Here is a 17,902-nt window from a genome sequence, read left to right as displayed (position 1 = left end):
AAAACTTCATCAAGATGATCCCTAAGATGAAAGATAGAGAAAATGTAGGTGTCAGTCAGGTGAGGGTATGAAGATGTGGAAAAGGAAGTAGTTAAATGTGAAAGTGAATGGAAAAATGCTAAATCTTCTAATTAAATCTTCCCACCCAAGAAAAATAGTACTTTTTTAGAAAAAAAAAATTAGAAAAAAAATTCTAATACTAAAAAATTTTTTAGTAATTAGAAAAATACTAAATCTTCCCACCTAAGAGCTTGGTGTAGGGCTGGACTGCCCACTTCTGGACAGCTACATGCCCTGGACATGAAGAACCCCTTGGCTATCAGTATTATGCCTGTAGCTTCTACTAGCCCCGGGAGCATCCCCAGCCATAGTACTTTGTCCCCAGCAGGCTATCTTGGAAAACTCACCAAGAAGACCTATTTCTTCTATGTTCATTCTCTTTCATATGATTATATCTAAGATGAGTTAGCCCTTTTCTTCTGAAAGAGAGGAGAAAATGGACTCAGGGGACAGCCCAGTGTAAGCTGTGTCTCTTGGAGGTATAGTGCCGGTACTCCACCCAGGCTGAGGGCCTTGCTTAGCCATATGTCACACAGTCTTGTACAGTGCTAAGACAAGATGGACTTAGCTCTTGCGGGTTCGGTGATGAAGTCTGACAGAGCACAGTTCCCCAGAGAACCACAGAACATGTACCCCACGGTGAATACAGCAGGGCTCGCTGCTACTGTCTAACCTGAAGGACACACAACACAGTACTTCCTAAACTTTAATATGCCCACACATCACCTGGTATCTTACCAAAGTGCAGATTCTGATTCAACAGATCTAATGTGGGCCCAAGGTCCTGCTCTTCTAATGAGATCTGTGTGATGCTAGTGTGGCTCAGTCATGTAGCAGACAGGTACTGAGCATCCTCTAAGTGGGAGGAAAACAGGCAAAGACCCTTGCCCTCCGAGAATGTCCTTTAGATTTGAAGAAGACAACAGTAAACAAGTAAACAAATAAATATAAAAGAAAACATTACAGAGTGCTAAGTTCCTTGGAGAAAAACAACAACAAAGCAAAAGAGGGAGAGTGACTGAGAAGGACTTAGGTGAAACTGGTGGAGGTACTTTAGGCTGGCTGATAAAGGAAGACTGGCCAGACAGACAATTAAAGAAGGAGGGGGCCCCCCTGGGAGAGAGCTAGTCAGAGAGCATCACAGCAGAGGGTTAGCAAAGGCAAGCATCCTGCACTGGGCACAAGCTGAAGTCGCTGAAGGAGCACAAAACAGAGACAGCCCCACGCCTTCAGGATACACCCTCTTCCTTGGATTCCACTGCTCCTCTTTGGTTAGTGGGGTTGAACTATCAAAGCCCCTGACCTGCCAGGGCTTAGAACACTATACCATTCAGGAGTCCTTGAGAAACCATGTCTGGGAAGTAAAGATTTTACCCAAAATCTTTAATGGCAGAGTTCTACATTTCTCCTGGTCTTAGAGGCCCAAGATCACTTTCTCAAGGGATTTGGGTGGAAGGAAGGCTTGGCTATGACTCAGTGACAAAAAATGGCTGAAATACATTCTGGGCCCATTAGGGAAAGAAATGGAGGTAAGTTTCACAAAACCCAAGAGAAAGTAGTTTGGGCTCTAATCCATGTTGGAAAGTGGTACCCATGGACATGGGGCTTGAAGAATGTGGTGAGTTCATGGGGCCTAATGTCAATTGATGAGGATCAGATTGAAGAGGGGTGCTGATAGGTATAAGATGGTTTAGTAGCAAAGAAGAGTAACCAGCTAACCAAACCTATGCTATTGCCCATTTCTTTACCTACTCTGCTGCCTTGAGGTCCTCCTCCCAGTAATTCTCTTGCTCTGTGTTTTATCACCTCTCACCAGGCATGCAGTAGATGTGGTAGTCTAGAGTCTATTTGGATTTTTGCCACCTCTGCTTCTTGCAGGTTATCCCTGACACATTCTGTGACACACACCCCATATGCTTGTGGGCCACTTTTTTGTTTTGGCCACTGTACTGAAGGTGTGATCTGACGGCTCCCAGACTCAGCTGTGCTGGGCACTTTCTTCTCTGCTTAAGCACTTTTCTGTCACCATTGCATAGGCCTTTTGCAAGAATCTATTTGGCCATTGTCAGGCACATGCAATCTGAGTATGCAGGAGCTAGCACCTTATGAGGACAGCCCTTGACCAGTGCTCGTGGACAAGTATGCCTTTCTTCTGCCCTTTAGGTGAGAAATTCGGAGCTGATTCTACATGGCTCCTCAAAGTGTCCCTGCAGGACTGGACCCAATTAGTGGTAATCAACTCAGGAAGGCATCTTTATACTGACTTTTCTTCACTATCCACTCTTCTCAGTGCCTCACTTCTGTTCCCTGAAATCATTTCCAAAAATCCACTTAGTGCACACAATCTCTTGTCCCAGGCCCTGCGTTCTAGAAGGAATCAAAGCTCTAAGACAGAAAGACTTGCCAACTAGCAGTAACCTAGACTGTCACAAGCAATCCTGGCAAGACTGGAATTTTACTGCCCTGTCTCCTTTGTGGGTGGTCATAGGTTGGGGGGTGGGAGATGAGTTAGCTCAGGAACTAGGCCATGAGTTAACATGTCAGGTCAGCCTGGATGGATTTTCTGTGGAAAACAGATACTGAGTTGGAGATACAATTTCCGACTATCTGAGGTCTCCTCTATAGATTTTGAAATTTGGAAATTGCATTCCTATGCTCAGCCACAACCCCTTGGTGGTCATGCTAAAGGCCTTACTAAGACCTCTCTCATAACAGATCAAAGGCAAAGGGCCTGCATTCTCCCAGGACCTCCCATTCCCCAAACAGCCTGTGACCTGCTTCTGAGAAGCAATACAGAGACCATACATGATGAGGGGAATGAAAATAAGGCAATGACCTTGGAAGACTGGTTGATTCAGAGATGGGGCAGAGAAATTACAAGATGAGCCTAAAGCATCTTGTAGGACCAGATAGCAAGGAGTGTTAAAAACCTAACAAAAACAACAACAACAAAAAATAAATATATGTGTGTGTGAGTGTGTGTGTGTGTGTGTGTGTGTGTTTCAAAGGACACAGGAGCCAAATTTAAAGTGCTCGCAATGGCCAATGTGTAATAACTTGAGGAAAATAAATCACTATAGTACTGAATTATAACCTAAAGAATAATATAAATATTCCTGAGTCCATACTTAAACAAGTAACTGAGTAAATCAATAAATGAGGGAGAAGCAGCAGCTCTTCCTTACAGAAGAATTCTGATTAATAAATGTAGAAGGAATAAAGGAAATAGAAAATTGTCAATAGTACAGAGTAAGAATTGCCATAACCATGATCTACTGATAGATAAACAAGATATTTACACAGTCTCCAAGTGTCTACTCTCAAACACTTAGTAATTTCAAAGAAAAAAGTACTAATTTTACAGCACAGAATCCTGGTAGATACCACCTTAGTGAGGTGAAGAAGAAATAAGCAGTAATACGAACTCACACTGTGATGCCCTGAGAAGGGCACACCATTGCCATGGGATTCTCCTCAATGAATCATGATGAATCATAATGAATCTAATAAGTAGAAAACATGACACCAAACCAAACTAGACGGACATTCTACAAAATAATTCACTTGTTTGTTTCAAAAATTTCAAAGCCAGGTAAGACAAGGAGAGAATGAGGAATGGCCACAGACTGAAGGACATTGAGGGAAGAGGAGGTCTACATAAAGGGTAGAAGAAGAAGACTGTCAGAGGAGAAACTGGTGAGATCTGACTAAATTGTGTACTTCGGTGACTAGTTTACATGTTTGTTTCAATGAATATTCCAGGCCATGTACAGAATTAACCCAAAGAGAAGGTGGGGGAGGGGTTCGGAGAAATGCTCTATACTCCATTTTCAACTCTCTATTAACTTTAAAACTATCTCAGTATTTTAAAAATATGTATCAATTGTCAAAAAATTTAAAAAAGGAAAAGAACAGGGGAGAAATGTAATATAAACATGGACCGTTCTTCTTGCCATTCCCTCGGGAAGCTGCTGCCCACCCGCTGTCTTGTGCGGCAACCTTGCACATGAGGCGCTGACAAGAAAGCCACTGAGTTCATCTGTTACCACAAGGAAACAAGAGCAAACAGGCCAGTCAAAGAAGAAAATCCAGTTATCTGGATGGACTGAGAAGGTATTCAACAAAGCATCTGGCAAAGGGATTTTCATTAACCAGTTAACCAGAGCCCCACAGACTGAATCAAGCCCCCTGGGCCTGTGCTAGGCAGGGCTCCACAGTGTCTCTAGAGGTCTCCTTTCTCCCTCAGTTTCTAAGTCTGAAACTCAGGCTGGAAAGGGACTATGGAAATCACTGCTATGCTTCACCCGTTTCCTCACCTCGCGGGTTCCAGATTTCCCCCAGGCCTTTCCCCCACCCTGCCCCCTACACAAGTTGATCAGTACTTAGCCAATGGCCACTGCCTGTTAACTCCCAGTGAGGAATTTTCCCTAAGACTCCTACTAATCTAAGAGGGCTATAAGCCGTGCTTGCACCTGTTTCAGATCAGGTGTTTTCTTCCAATTTGGGGCAGACACTGAAGACAGCAGAGTGAGACTGGCTGGAAGTTCTGCTCCCTATGTGCCCTCAGGATCCACGGTCAAAAGGCTACTAAACCAGACCCTGGGACTGCAGCCTTTGTTTCTGTGGTCAAACTCCCAGATGAAAACTGAGGCCAACGTGGTCTCCCAACATACAGAGCCTCCTCGGTAGCATTTTAGGTGACCAGGCAGAGCCCAGGAGAACTGGAAGCTGGCAGGGCCCATGCAGTATCTGCAGCACCAGAAGACTCTGACGTCTCGAAGGCTGTCACCTACACGAGGGCCCCTTATTCAGGAGAAAGCAAAGCCATCACTGTGACAAATCGGCCTGCCTTCCGCCTGCGCTGCTTAGCCAGCCATATGGCTTGTGAGCTCTCCTTCCAGCCCAGTCACTCTCATGGCAGGCGCAGAAGTAGGTGACAGCAGCAGCTGGTCCTTTCCAGGGAGAGCTATGCGCATGCTGCCTAGGAAGCCAGAGGGAGTACGCTAGGGAAGAAAGTTGACAGGTGGGCTTCTCTTAGTCTGTCAGTGCCCAGAAAGCCACACTTTCCCTGGACACCCCGCATCTGCAGAACGTGGGTTTGTCAGTGGGAAGAACTCTCCTGGAATTTTTACCTGACACTTAAGGTTTCCTCTGTCACTGGTGGGTTTTGAGAGACTTCTTTATAACCCCTCTACTTGAACTGAAAGGGGGGGTGGGGAATAGAATAGTTCCTAAACAAAATGGTGTGAACGTTTATTCACATAGGAAAATAACTAACTAAAAAGGCATTGGTATCATAGTGTGCAACATGCACTTGTTGCTGGCTGCCTAGCATTCATTCTTGTGTTCAGAAACTATGACAGGGGGAAAAACAAAAAAAGGACTGGAATTCAAAGATAATTCTGGATACTATGGTTTACATGTGATTTAAGAAAAACACACACTCAATGTCAGAGGTCCCTAATGGCTATCACTTCTTGATTCACAGATGAGCATATAACCCTAGCTAGACTGGTAAGAAGAAATCCAGGACTTTTTTCCAGAAATGGAGGGACATAATCCCTTTTTTACTGACATTTGTGCCATGGGAATTTGAGACCATTAAAATCATTCTTGTAGCCTTAAAGGGAACTGATGTGAAGACAAACGGACCCAAAGGACAGAATCTCACAGAAATCGATAACATTTTGAATCTCTATATCAAATTACACCTAAAACTAGCCCAACTTCTGGATTTATTATTTATATAGTTTGATTTTTTAGGCCCGTTTCGGCTGGGTTTTCTGGTTCTTGCAACTGAAAGAATTGTATATCTATATAGCAGACTATATAATACAAACAATATCAGCAAAGTTTCCTTACTGAATATTGTTAGGTGGTAAAATCTGATGTTGTTTCATAACTTCCCTTTCATGCTCTAAATCCTCTGCTTTCTCTCTAATAGGCATGGATTACATTTTACAAAGAGAAAGTGATTTCTAACTTTTAAATGATACAACTTATGTTCTGTACTGCAGTGCCCTTCACACCCAAGAAAAGTCCCCAGCTATATATTCTAGGGGCTTTCATATGCACGGAGCCTGCTTGCCAAGGCCCCACACACCTTTTTCTGGAACTGCATGGCTTTATGTATTAATCACGGCTTTTCGTTTTCTGCGTTTCTAATACTGTGACATCTGGGGCCTTGGGGATCCCAAAGAGACTGCCCTTTCCAAGCCTAGTCAGTTCTAGAGACAATAAATTAGGGTGGCTTTCATATGCAAAATAACCAATACAAAGCCCTTACCCCCCAGCCTCCTCTTTTATCAGGCTCTCCCACTCCCTGGCCGCTATCCCCTAGCCCTAGTCATTCCAGAGCCAGATACCAGATAACTAGAGACAGCCCCTATGCCCTGGAGATCCTTAAAATTATTCAAAACTGCCAATTCTAAACCTGCTTTACTCTGCCTTACCTTTGCAGTAGAAACCAAACTAAAGGCTCCTGTCCGTGTTTTCCCTTCATTCACTCTGACCCTGGTGCTTCCCTGTGAGGCCCTGGGTGGTGTGCCACCTCCTCTCCGGAACTCTAACAAACCGTCATTTCAATGGCAGTCATCTCCTGATCTGTTGGCCTCACCATACCTGAATGATAATAAAACATTTTAAAATGACCTGCTCACCCGTTAAGAGCCACACACTCAACAGAGTACTCAGACAAATCCAGGGAGCCCTTAGTAGCACAGGGGTATATGCTCAGCCATGAATACTTCTTTTGAAACCTCAGCTGCAGGGGAATTGTAGATCTACTTAGGTTCTTCCTCTACTTTTTTCTAACCAGCATAGTGCTAAGCAAGCAATGCAAACTGGTTGTTTGATGAAGCACACTGATCAGACTATGCGAAAGCCATAACCACTGTACACCTATGGCTGAGAGGAATGTCAAAGAGCTCCTGTGTGCAAATTTATAGAACATCTCTCCCAGGAGATATTATGAGGCTCTATCTTATTGGAGGCTCTCAGAGGAAGACCCTGAGGTGAAGATTTGCATGCCAAGTGGTTTATTAGGAAGACAGTCCTGGGAAGCACCAGTAAGGAAGTGGAGACGTGAGACAGGGAAAGAAGAAGCCAAAAAACAAAGTGTTTTAATGAACAAGTGAGGCTCTACACACTGAGGACCTCTGACAGACAATATAAGGCTGGCTATCTTCTGCCAATTGTAGCACTATCAGAATCACCTGGATGGATTGTTAGAACAGAGTCTGAGCTGAACCCTCAGAGTTTCTGACTCAGTGGGCTCCCAGGTGACACTGATGCTGCTGGTCCCTGGACCAGACTTGGACGTTTCTCTCCCCACCTGTCCCCATGAAGCAAGGCTATTCATCACCCACTTGCCTTTCATCATTGGCTGAGGGCAGCTCCCAGGGGCAGTGACTTCCCAAAATATGTGGTCTGCCTCTTTGTGGATGGACAGAAGGTCCTCAGGCAGAGCATTGAACACTTGTGTGTGGGACACCAAGCATGCACAGGGACAGTTAGTACTGAGGGGTGTGCACAGGACATTGACAGTGTCTGGGACTTCATCTTAGCTCGAGAAGATATCTTTTTTTTTTAAATTATTTATTTCTTTTCATCGTAACAGTATTCATTGTTTTTGCACCACACCCAGTGCTCCATGCAATCTGTGCCCTCCCTAATACCCACCACCTGGTTCCCCCAACCTCCTACCCGCTACCCCTTCAAAACCCTCAGGTTGTTTTTCAGAGTCCATAGTCTCTCATGGTTCACCTCCCCTTCCAATTTCCCTCAACTCCCTTCTCCTCTCCATCTCTCTTGTCCTCCATGTTATTTGTTATGCTCCACAAATAAGTGAAACCATATAACTGACTCTCTCTACTTGACTTATTTCACTCAGCATAATCTCTTCCAGTCCCATCCATGTTGCTACAAAAGTTGGGTATTCGTCCTTTCTGATGGAGGCATTATACTCTATAGTGTATATGGACCACATCTTCCTTATCCATTCGTCCATTGAAGGGCATCTTGGTTCTTTCCACAGTTTGGCGACCGTGGCCATTGCTGCTATAAACATTGGGGTACAGATGGCCCTTCTTTTCACTCCATCTGTATCTTTGGGGTAAATACCCAGTAGTGCAATGTCAGGGTCATAGGAAAGCTCTATTTTTAATTTCTTGAGGATCTCCACACTGTTCTCCAAAGAAGTTGCACCAACTTGCATTCCCACCAACAGTGTAAGAGGGTTCCCCTTTCTCCGCATCCTCTCCAACACATGTTGTTTCCTGTCTTGCTAATTTTGGCCATTCTAACTGGTGTAAGGTGGTATCTCGATGTGGTTTTAATTTGAATCTTCAAGGAGATATCTTAAAGGAGATAAAAGAGGACCATCTCCCACCACATTCTATATCCCTTCTTGGAAAAAGTCACAGTGTCCACAAGCATAGTTAAGGTTCTGAGAGGTTCTGAGATAAGGAAATCTGTTTAACTCAATTTTCCCAAATTTCTTCGAACTTCTTCTGAAAGAAGACATTTTTGGAATTGCTAGAATTAGAGTAAGTTTTGGCAACTAAGACCCATGGGCCAAATGAGATGAGCTTCCTATTTGTATAAATAAGTTTCATCAGAGCATAGACACACCCATCATTTACAGGCTGTCGGTGACTACCTTTACACCGCAAGATCCAAGTTGAATAGTTGTAACAGAGAACTATGGCCCACAAGCCCAAAGCATTTATGATCTGGCCATTGGCAGAAGAGGTTTGACACAGCCCTGTTCCAGCCCAACTCTATTCTTTCCACTCTATAGATAGTGAAGCTGACTGGGAGGGAAAGTGTCTCACCTCAGCCAGTGAGCTGACCATGTCAATGCCCCTGATTCTTGTGTCTTTTCTTTCCAGAGAGCCCTTCCCTTTTTACAGCTCTGCCTCAGTTTTCCTTTGTCTCCCAGTCACTATTCTCTTGGCTTGGTAATGTGACTGATGATGGATTCTCCAGGATGAAATCATAACTCTAATTAAAGTCTCCCCTTCATGCCACTAGACCACTCACTCATCAGGCTTTCTGGTGGGTCAGGCCTTTCTTAGGCATGGACATGTCACAAGAAGCAAGAATTGGCATGGTTCTATCTTGGTTCATTGAAGCCTCATCAAGAAAGGAAGTTCTTTTTTGTTTTGTTTTGGTTTGGTTTGGTTTGATCACTTTATTTGTACCACTTTCCAGAAAGAAGAAAGTGTTTAATAGAAATATTAATCTATTGCTGCTGTCACAAATTATCACAATTTCACAGCTTAAAACAATACAAATTTAGTGTTTCATAGTTTTATGGGTCAGAAGTCTGAGTGGTCTTGACGGCATTTTCTGTTCAAAGTCTCACAAGTCAAGAATCAAAATGTCACCTGGCTGGGCTCTTATGAGGAAGTTCTGGGAAGAATCCACTTGCAAGATCATTCAGGTTACTGGCAGATTTCAGTGCTTTGTGCTTGTTGGACTGAGGTCCCTAACTCCTTGTGGACTGTCAGGCAGCGATCATTCTAGAGAACAACCATACCCCTTGGTTTATGGCCCAATTCTTCCATTTTCAAACTGAGCAGCTATGGATAAAGACCTCCTCATACTGTGAATCTCTGTGACCTCCCCTCTGCCCCATCTTTCCCTGCATCTCTCTGATTCTAGCAGCCCTTTTAAAAAATATATTTATTTTTTAAATTTCTTTTCAGTGCTCCAGAATTCATTGTTTATGTACCACACCCAGTGTTCCATACAATATATGCCCTCCATAACACCCACCAACCACCAGGCTCACACAACCTCCCACCCTCTGCCCCTCCAAAGCCCTCAGATTGTTTTTCAGAGTCCATAGTCTCTCATGGTTCATCTCTTCCTCCAATTTCCCCCAACTCCCTTCTCCTCTCCATCTCCCCTTGTCCTCCCTGTTATTTCTTATGCTCCACAAATAAGTGAAGCCATATGATAATTGACTCTCTCTGCTTGACTTATTTCACTCAGCATAATCTCTTCCAGTCCCATACATGTTGCTACAAAAGTTGGGTATTCATCCTTTCTGATGGAGACGTAATACTCCATAGTGTATATGGACCACATCTTCCTTATCCTTTCGTCCATTGAAGAGCATCTTGGTTCTTTCCACAGTTTGGTGACTGTGGTCATTGCAAGAAAGGGAGTTTTTTTGTTCTTATTTTTTTTAAGTGTGTATTGTCTATGCTAAGTGTTTTGGAGATAATGATACAATTAAGATAGAGGCTTGGGAAGCCAGTTGGGATTAGATGGCCTTAGGGGCCCTCTCTGAGGAGTGACATTCAACCTATGAATAATGAAGTGAAGACACTGTGTGACAACCAGAGGCAGGAAGAAGGGCAAGTTCATTGGCTTGAGATTGGGAGCATACTATGGCTGGAGCCTAGTGGGAAGACAGAAATAACATTTGAGGCAGAGACCAGATCAGGGTAGAGCCTTGTAGGCCATGATCAAGAATTTGGACGGTATTCCAAGAAAGAAGAGAATCTGTCTCTGGGAACAGTTCCCAAGAAACAAGTTCTGAAATCCGGAAATAAGTGCAAGCTTCTCCAAGAACACTTCTGTTAATGAAAACCTAGATCATGCAGGAAGACATACGTGTCTTGGCCTGGCAGACATGCTGGAGATGCTTTAAATGTGCACACATCTATTGCATAGATGAAGCAGCATGTGCTGTCCTTACCATGCCAATGTGTCCAAGCCACCCAGGTTAGTCCCAGTATAAACACATCATCCCTGCAATAATGACTAAGAGTGTCCCCTTCCACTCCTAGCAGTGTCTCAGTTTGAATAATAAATAATACCATCACCCTAATTATACCACTTGCTTCCATGTAATTTAAGCCTTGACTCATGAGGTCCATTACTCTCAGGTCGATAATTTATTCTACCTTGAAATATACATTCCTTGCAATTAATAGGAACCATCACGTTTATGTCTTATTTCTCCCACGGCACTCTATACCCAGAGGACAGAACATGTGCGTGCATCAGTCCATTTATAAAAAGAGCATTTGACAGATCTAACATGAAAATAATACAAAGACTTTAGGACATTACTGCTTGAAATTTATGTCATTTGGTCTTCACAATGAAACTGCTGGAAGAGTCTAGAGTCATTTCCCTTCTATGGATAAAAGGAAAGTGACTAGTCATGATTTCATGGACATTAAGTATGAGAATTAGAACTTCAACTTGGGGGACAGCTGGGTGGCTCAGTTGGTTAAGTGTTGTGCTGTTGGTTTCAGCTCATGTCATGATCTCAGGGTTGTGAGATCGAGCCCCATGTGGGGCTCCACACTCAGAATGGAGTCTGCTTGACATCCTCTCCCTCTGCCCCTACCCCCTGTTCTCTCCTCCCACCTCCCAAATAAATAATAAATCTTTAAAAAAGAGAGAGAAAAAAAAAAGAACTTGAACTTGAGTGGGCCCAGTTCCATACCCAGGCGTCCTTCTACATCACCACCCTGCAGCTTAAGGCCTGGCTGACCTCTTTTAGGGCAGGTACTGACAGCCTAATAAGATAGAGAAAACATAATAACCTTTCCTGTCTGGGCTTTGCAAATATAAAGTGCTTTGTAACAGCTGAATAATAACAGCCGTCGGCATTGGCGGGTGATCAGGACTTGGCTAGGCTGTTGACGGTGCAGAGATTTTTATGACTATCTCCTAATGTATGTCAGGTCAGATGTAATACCCTGTAATGTCAGAGCTTATCAGTCTTGCTCGAGGCAGGCATACATGGCACACACCACCAGGCGCTCTTGGCACATGTTCAAACCTAAGCTGTCAGGGCTTTCTGAACACCAGCCCCCCAGGCAAGTAGACACAGAAGGTGCTAGTCTCCCCAGGGATCCACTGGTGAGCTGAGGGAGTCTCACTTGAGACCTTTACCAGCACCATGTAGCTTCAGGGTAGCTTTCAAGATAATTTGTCACCTTGTCAGGGACAGAGCTATGGCTTCTGGAGAGTCCCCCCCACCTTCCCTCAGGCTGAGGCCTTTCTCATTCCAGAGACAAGCCCAGACTGCTACTGCCAAACCTGGTTCCTGTTCCAGCTCAAACTCAAGCATTCTGGATGACCTCAGGCAGGTCCCCAGGCAGGAGTCATGGGGAAGAGCTGGATGCAAATATTGCCAAGGACCACTGCTGGATCCTCAGGTCCTCTGAGGCTCAGACTCCTCCCCTGCAAGCCCTGGGGCAGTGACACCTTGCAGGACTGCTGTGTGGGTAAGATACCCAGAGGTCTGCACACAGCAGGTGTTCACAGAGGGTGGGACACTCTTATTAGCATCATCATTTTCACCATCACTATCCCAGTTTAGAGTCTCTAGCTCCAAAACTGCAGAAGGTGACCATGGGCAAGATCACCTGCCAGCATAGCTATCTTGATATCTCTGTCCTGGGAGCCCCCCAGGGGGCAGTGGGACCCCAGTCAGAGAAGGCAAAACAGGAATGCTAATGCACTTCCTATAAAATGCTCTCCTGGCCTAGCACTTTTCCTATTTTTGTGCATACTGCAATTAGTCAAGCAATTAGGTTTATAAGCAAATTGAATTAGGAAGCCTGTAAAATGACTTTCCAGCCTCCTATCCCTCTCCACCCCTGCCCATCCCTCCCCCACAGCAAGACCTGTTTATTAATGCCAATGGGAGCCTACATCTAAGAGTAGCCCTTTGACCCTTTGACTTTCTTTCATGCTTTTCTTTTTATTAGGGAAATGTTCAAATACTCAAAAGTAGAGAAAATAGTATGATAAGTCCTCATTTTCAACAATTACCACCATTTTGATATTCTGTTTTTCATCTGTCCCAGACACATACATTTGTTAAGACAAATTGCCAACACTCTATCATTTCACCCACGTCATCCTCGTTGGCACACCAGGAAGAGTAGGGGCTAGAGGGTGAAGAAGGCTGCCCAAGGACGAGAGAAATGAGTCCCTCGAATGGGACCTGAGCCCAGGGCCTCAGAAACTGTGATTTACACACATCCCACAATAAGAAGGAGCAGAGAAAATGAGGGCTAGATCTGGAGGAAGCTACACTGGGATCTGCCTTGTCATCTAGGAATATAAGTTTCGAGGACAGAGTGATTCTTCAGGTTAAAAAGCAAATAAGTATTTCTGAGAACAGATGGGGCCTCATGCCCCTAACATGAGTGTGTATACAACATCATGGAGCCATGGAAATGCCCAGGTGTCTGGAAATATACCCACCATCCACACTAGGACCCACAGTCTCACTATGCCTTGGGACACTCAAGCAGCAGACTCTGGTATCACCAAACAGAGAGCAGGAAGTGGGAAGCAACCACTGTTCCAGCCTCCTCCCTCCCAGCTCTCATCCTGCCAAAGGTAGACCCAGTAATCTCTTCCCACAGAAGCAATCTTGTGTGAAAAACAAATTAAAGGAATGCTTAGCACACTGGGAGAGAAGTGGCCAGCTTCCAAAAGGTAAAAACACAGCCAAAATTAAAAAATATGTCTTCACATCAAGAAAACAAGGTGTACCCATTTCACAGATGAGGAAGAGAAGACTCAGAGAAGTAAACTGTTCAGAGTAACAGCTAACAAACTGCAGAGGCAGACTTAGTATCTCCCCTTCCTCATCCTTTCTTCCTAGCTCAAGGCAATGTCCCCAAATTGAGAGATGAATCTCTGGTGGGAAACATTTTTGGGTTATAGATTTACTAATCAGCTTGGCTTGGGTTTCATAAAAGGCAGTGCTAAGAACACTGAGTCAGTACTTCTTTCCAGTTTCCAGAATGCAGAGAGGAAGAAAATGCAAAAAGCTCAGATATGCAAATGAGCATTTGGACTAATTTCCTCTGGAGTTTCAGCCTCCAGGAGAATTCTTTATTCCCTGCAGAATGCATTCTTGTTTCTGCTTAACTGGTGAAAAAGGAGGAAAGATCTTTTCCAGATGACCAAACCTAGGAATGTAAATCTCCAAGGAAAAGGCACTTTTCTGGAAGCAAATGTTTACTAAACAAAAATAATGTAGGATAAATAAATGTTCCATTTCCCAAAGAAATGGACAAAGAGAATTCCCAAGCTTTCAGTCATGAGAGTAAATAAGTCTTCTACATTCATTGCTTACCTTTCTTCTACCCAGGCCTGTATTTTAAGCAAGGTCTAGGATGAACTCAGGAGGGTACTCAAGTATGTGAGTAGGAAAGTGGGCAGCAGCCTCTCCTCTAAGATAGAAAAGTCAACTGTGATGTACTAAAGAATGTGGCTTAGACATGAGACCCTGTGTTAGCCCTGGGGGAAAATGGGGAACACAAGCCCTGTAACACTTGGCCAAGACCCTGGGCCTCCTGAAGGACAAAGATGTATACCTAAATGTATTCCTTAGATATGCTCAGGAAAGACAGGTTACAAGTTCTTGTTGCTTCCTTCCAGGGGACTTTCTAATACTTTGAGTGCCCCAGGCTCCTAATGGGACACCTTGTTCCCAGCTCACCACTTTCTTACACCATACACAAAAATAAATTCAAAATGGATTAAAGACATAAGTGTGAAACCTGAAACTATAAAAATCCTACAACAGAACACAGGCAGTAACCTCATCATTCAACTTTTTTCTAGACACAACTCCTGAGGCAAAGGAAACAAAAGCAAAAATAAACTATTGGAACTACATCCAAATAGAAAGCTTCTGCACAGCAGAGGAAATAATCAACAAAACTAAAAGGCAATCTATAGAAAGGGAGAAGATACTTGCAAAAGACATATCTGATAAAGGGTTAGTATCCACCTAAAACCCAAATAATTCAATTAAAAATGGGTAGAAGGCATGAACAGACATTTCTCAAGAAAGACATCTAGATGGCCAATAGACACATGAAAAGATGATCATCATTACTTACCCCTAGGGAAATGCAAATCAAAACTACAATGAGATGTCATCTCACACCTGTTTAAATAACTAAAATCAACAACACAAGAAACAACAAGTGTTGGTGAGGATGTGGAGAAAAAGGAACTTTCATGTACTGATAATGGGAATGCAAACTGGTGTAGCCACTCTAGAAAACAGAATGGAGGTTCCTGAAAAAGTTAAAAATAGAACTACCTTATGATCCAGCAATTACACTACTGGGTATTTACCCAAAGAATACAAAAGCACTAATTCAAAAGGATACATGCACCCTGATGTTTACAGCAGCACTGTGTTTACAGCAGCACTATCTATAATAGCCAAAATAGGAAAGCAGCTTGTATTCACCAACAGATGAATGGATAAAAACGATGTGGGGTGTGTGTGTGTGTGTGTATGATATGTATATCATATATACATATATGTATATATATGAATACAATATTTAATTGTATAAATATATACAATTGAAAAGAAAAATCTATATATATACATAAAAAAGAATGAAATGTTGCCATTTGCAAGGACATGGATAGAGCTAGAGAATATAATGCTAAGCAAAATAATTCAGTCAGGAAAAGACAAATGCCATATGATTTCATTCACATGTGGCATTTAAGAAACAAAACAAATGAGCCAAGGGAGACACCAAGAAACAGACTATGAGCGAGAGACACCAAGAAACAGACTATTAGTTATAGAGAACAAACTGATGGTTACCAGAGAGGAGGGAGAGAGGGAAATGGGTTAAATAGGTGAGGGAGATAAGGAGTGCGTCTGTTGTGATGAGCACCCTGTGATGTATGGAACTGTTGAATAACTGCATTGTACACCTGAAACTAACATAAGACTTTATGTTAACTAACTGGAATTAAAATAAAAGCTGAAAGAAAGAAAGAAAGAAAGAAAGAAAGACCCAGCTTTGTGTGCCCAGTGCTTTTGCTAAACTGGCCAGATGTCCGATAAAAATAGTAAGTCTTGACCAGGCTGGTTCACTACAATGCCCCACTTTGCCTGCTTTCTCCTGTGCTTTATATCTCACCCAGGCCCCACATGTGAGAGCACCTCTCATGACTGGTTCAGGCATTGTCTGTCCACTCCTGAGAAGGCTCTTAGGCTCAGATTTTCAGAGCTGCTGATAATCTAGCAATTAACCACCAGGCTAGAGGAATACTGTTAGAATCCTTTGATAAAGCCTGGCATGCCTCAGCGCTATCTTCTTTTGTTTTCAATCATTCTGATACTGCAGAGGCAGCTGCAAAGTGAAGCGTATGTTAATGACGCCTGCAGAGTAAGGCCAAAAAAAAAAAAAAAGAAAAAGAAATACAGCTACTAATGCCTGAGGTTGAGTTTCCCAGTGACTGCTTGTAACTGGGTCACTATTTTTAGTTGGAATCTCCAGTCAAAAATGTCAAAGAGGGAAAATGAATGTGAATTTGGTTGAAAAGGATGAATGAGGAATGGTGTTTCATCCCATATCTCTTAAAAACTCACCCTTGGTCCTATGAAAAGCATTCCCCAGCTCTGGGCCTCAGAATTTCCCACCTGAACAACCAGAGGTTTAGATTCCCTATCAATCAGACATTCTGTGAATCGAAGACTAGCAATATCTAAGGAAGAAGGGTTTACAGCCCCATCAAGCCAACTGCCCTACTGAAAAGCTCTTGTAGGTGTCTCTAATGCTAAGGTTTGCAAAAGTTCTCACATCCTTGACCATGGGAAGTGGGAAGCAAATGAAACTCAGCAGGGTCACATCTGACAAAGAGTTAGATTTTAATGGAAGGTGCCAGTAGACCCCCTCCTCACTATTCTATCCACTAACCTAGCCCAGTCTTCCTCTAGCCTCAGGATTACCAATACTCTTCCATTAAACACCTGAGGAAAGTGTTGCCTTGCTTTTAGAGGACATAATATACAAGATAATAATAATAAATCAAAAAAATAGTCATAACAATAAGAACAACACTCTTAAGTGTTAAGAACCAAACTGACCTGATGAAAGAAAATACCTGGGTCCAGCTGGTTCTAGCATTCCACTTGGGGAAAGGGAAATACTCAACTTCATCTCTCTAGCCATCCTGTTCTACCTAAAGGGAGGTAGCAAGGGGTACATGAGAAAACTTGTGAAGTCTCAGTCCAGAGGCACATGCTAACTAAAAGACAGAACTAATCATAAGTCTATAGAATGTTCCTTCTCACCCCACATTTCACTGCTACATTACTGAACAGCCTGTGTACAGCAGTTCCTTGTCCCCAGTACATCATATCTGGCTATCAAGGGAAAAAATATGTATGTATGTATGTATATGTATATGTGTATGTATATTTATATATGTGTATAAGGGTGTGTGTGTGTGTGACCACAGATCCAGGAAGTTCAAGCAGAATAAGTGTTCAAAAAAAACCTGCATATAAATTTGGCATATAATTTTGAAATTACAAAAAAAATCTTTAATGAAACCAAAGGAAACAATCACCTTACCTATCAAAGTAGTAGAGGTAAGAATCATATCTAACTTCTATACAGAAACCATGCAAACAAAGAAAGTGGAGTGAAGTACATAAAGTGCTAAGGAAAACAAACAAACAAACAAACAAACACACACACCAAAAAAATCTACTGGGGTGCCTGGATGGCTCAGCCTTTAGTGTCTGCCTTTGGCTCAGGTCACGATCCCAGACTCCTGGGATTGAGCCCCGCATCAGGTTCCTTGCTCAGCAGGAAGCCTGCTTCTCCCTTTCAAACTCTCCTTGCTTTTGCTCCCTTCTTTCGCAGTGTCTCACTCTGTCAAATAAATAAATTCTTAAAACAACAACAAAAACAAACTATTAAATTAGAATTCTATACCTTGTGAAATTACCCTTCAAAAGTGAAAGTGAAGTAAAGGTTTTCTCAGACAGATAGAAATGGAGGTGATCTGTGGACACTAG

Source organism: Mustela putorius, unplaced genomic scaffold, assembly GCF_011764305.1.
Source record: "Mustela putorius furo isolate JIRA1106 unplaced genomic scaffold, ASM1176430v1.1 tig00000174_pilon_pilon_pilon, whole genome shotgun sequence".
NCBI lineage: Eukaryota > Metazoa > Chordata > Mammalia > Carnivora > Mustelidae > Mustela > Mustela putorius.
Note: the sequence above shows the minus strand (reverse complement) of the source record.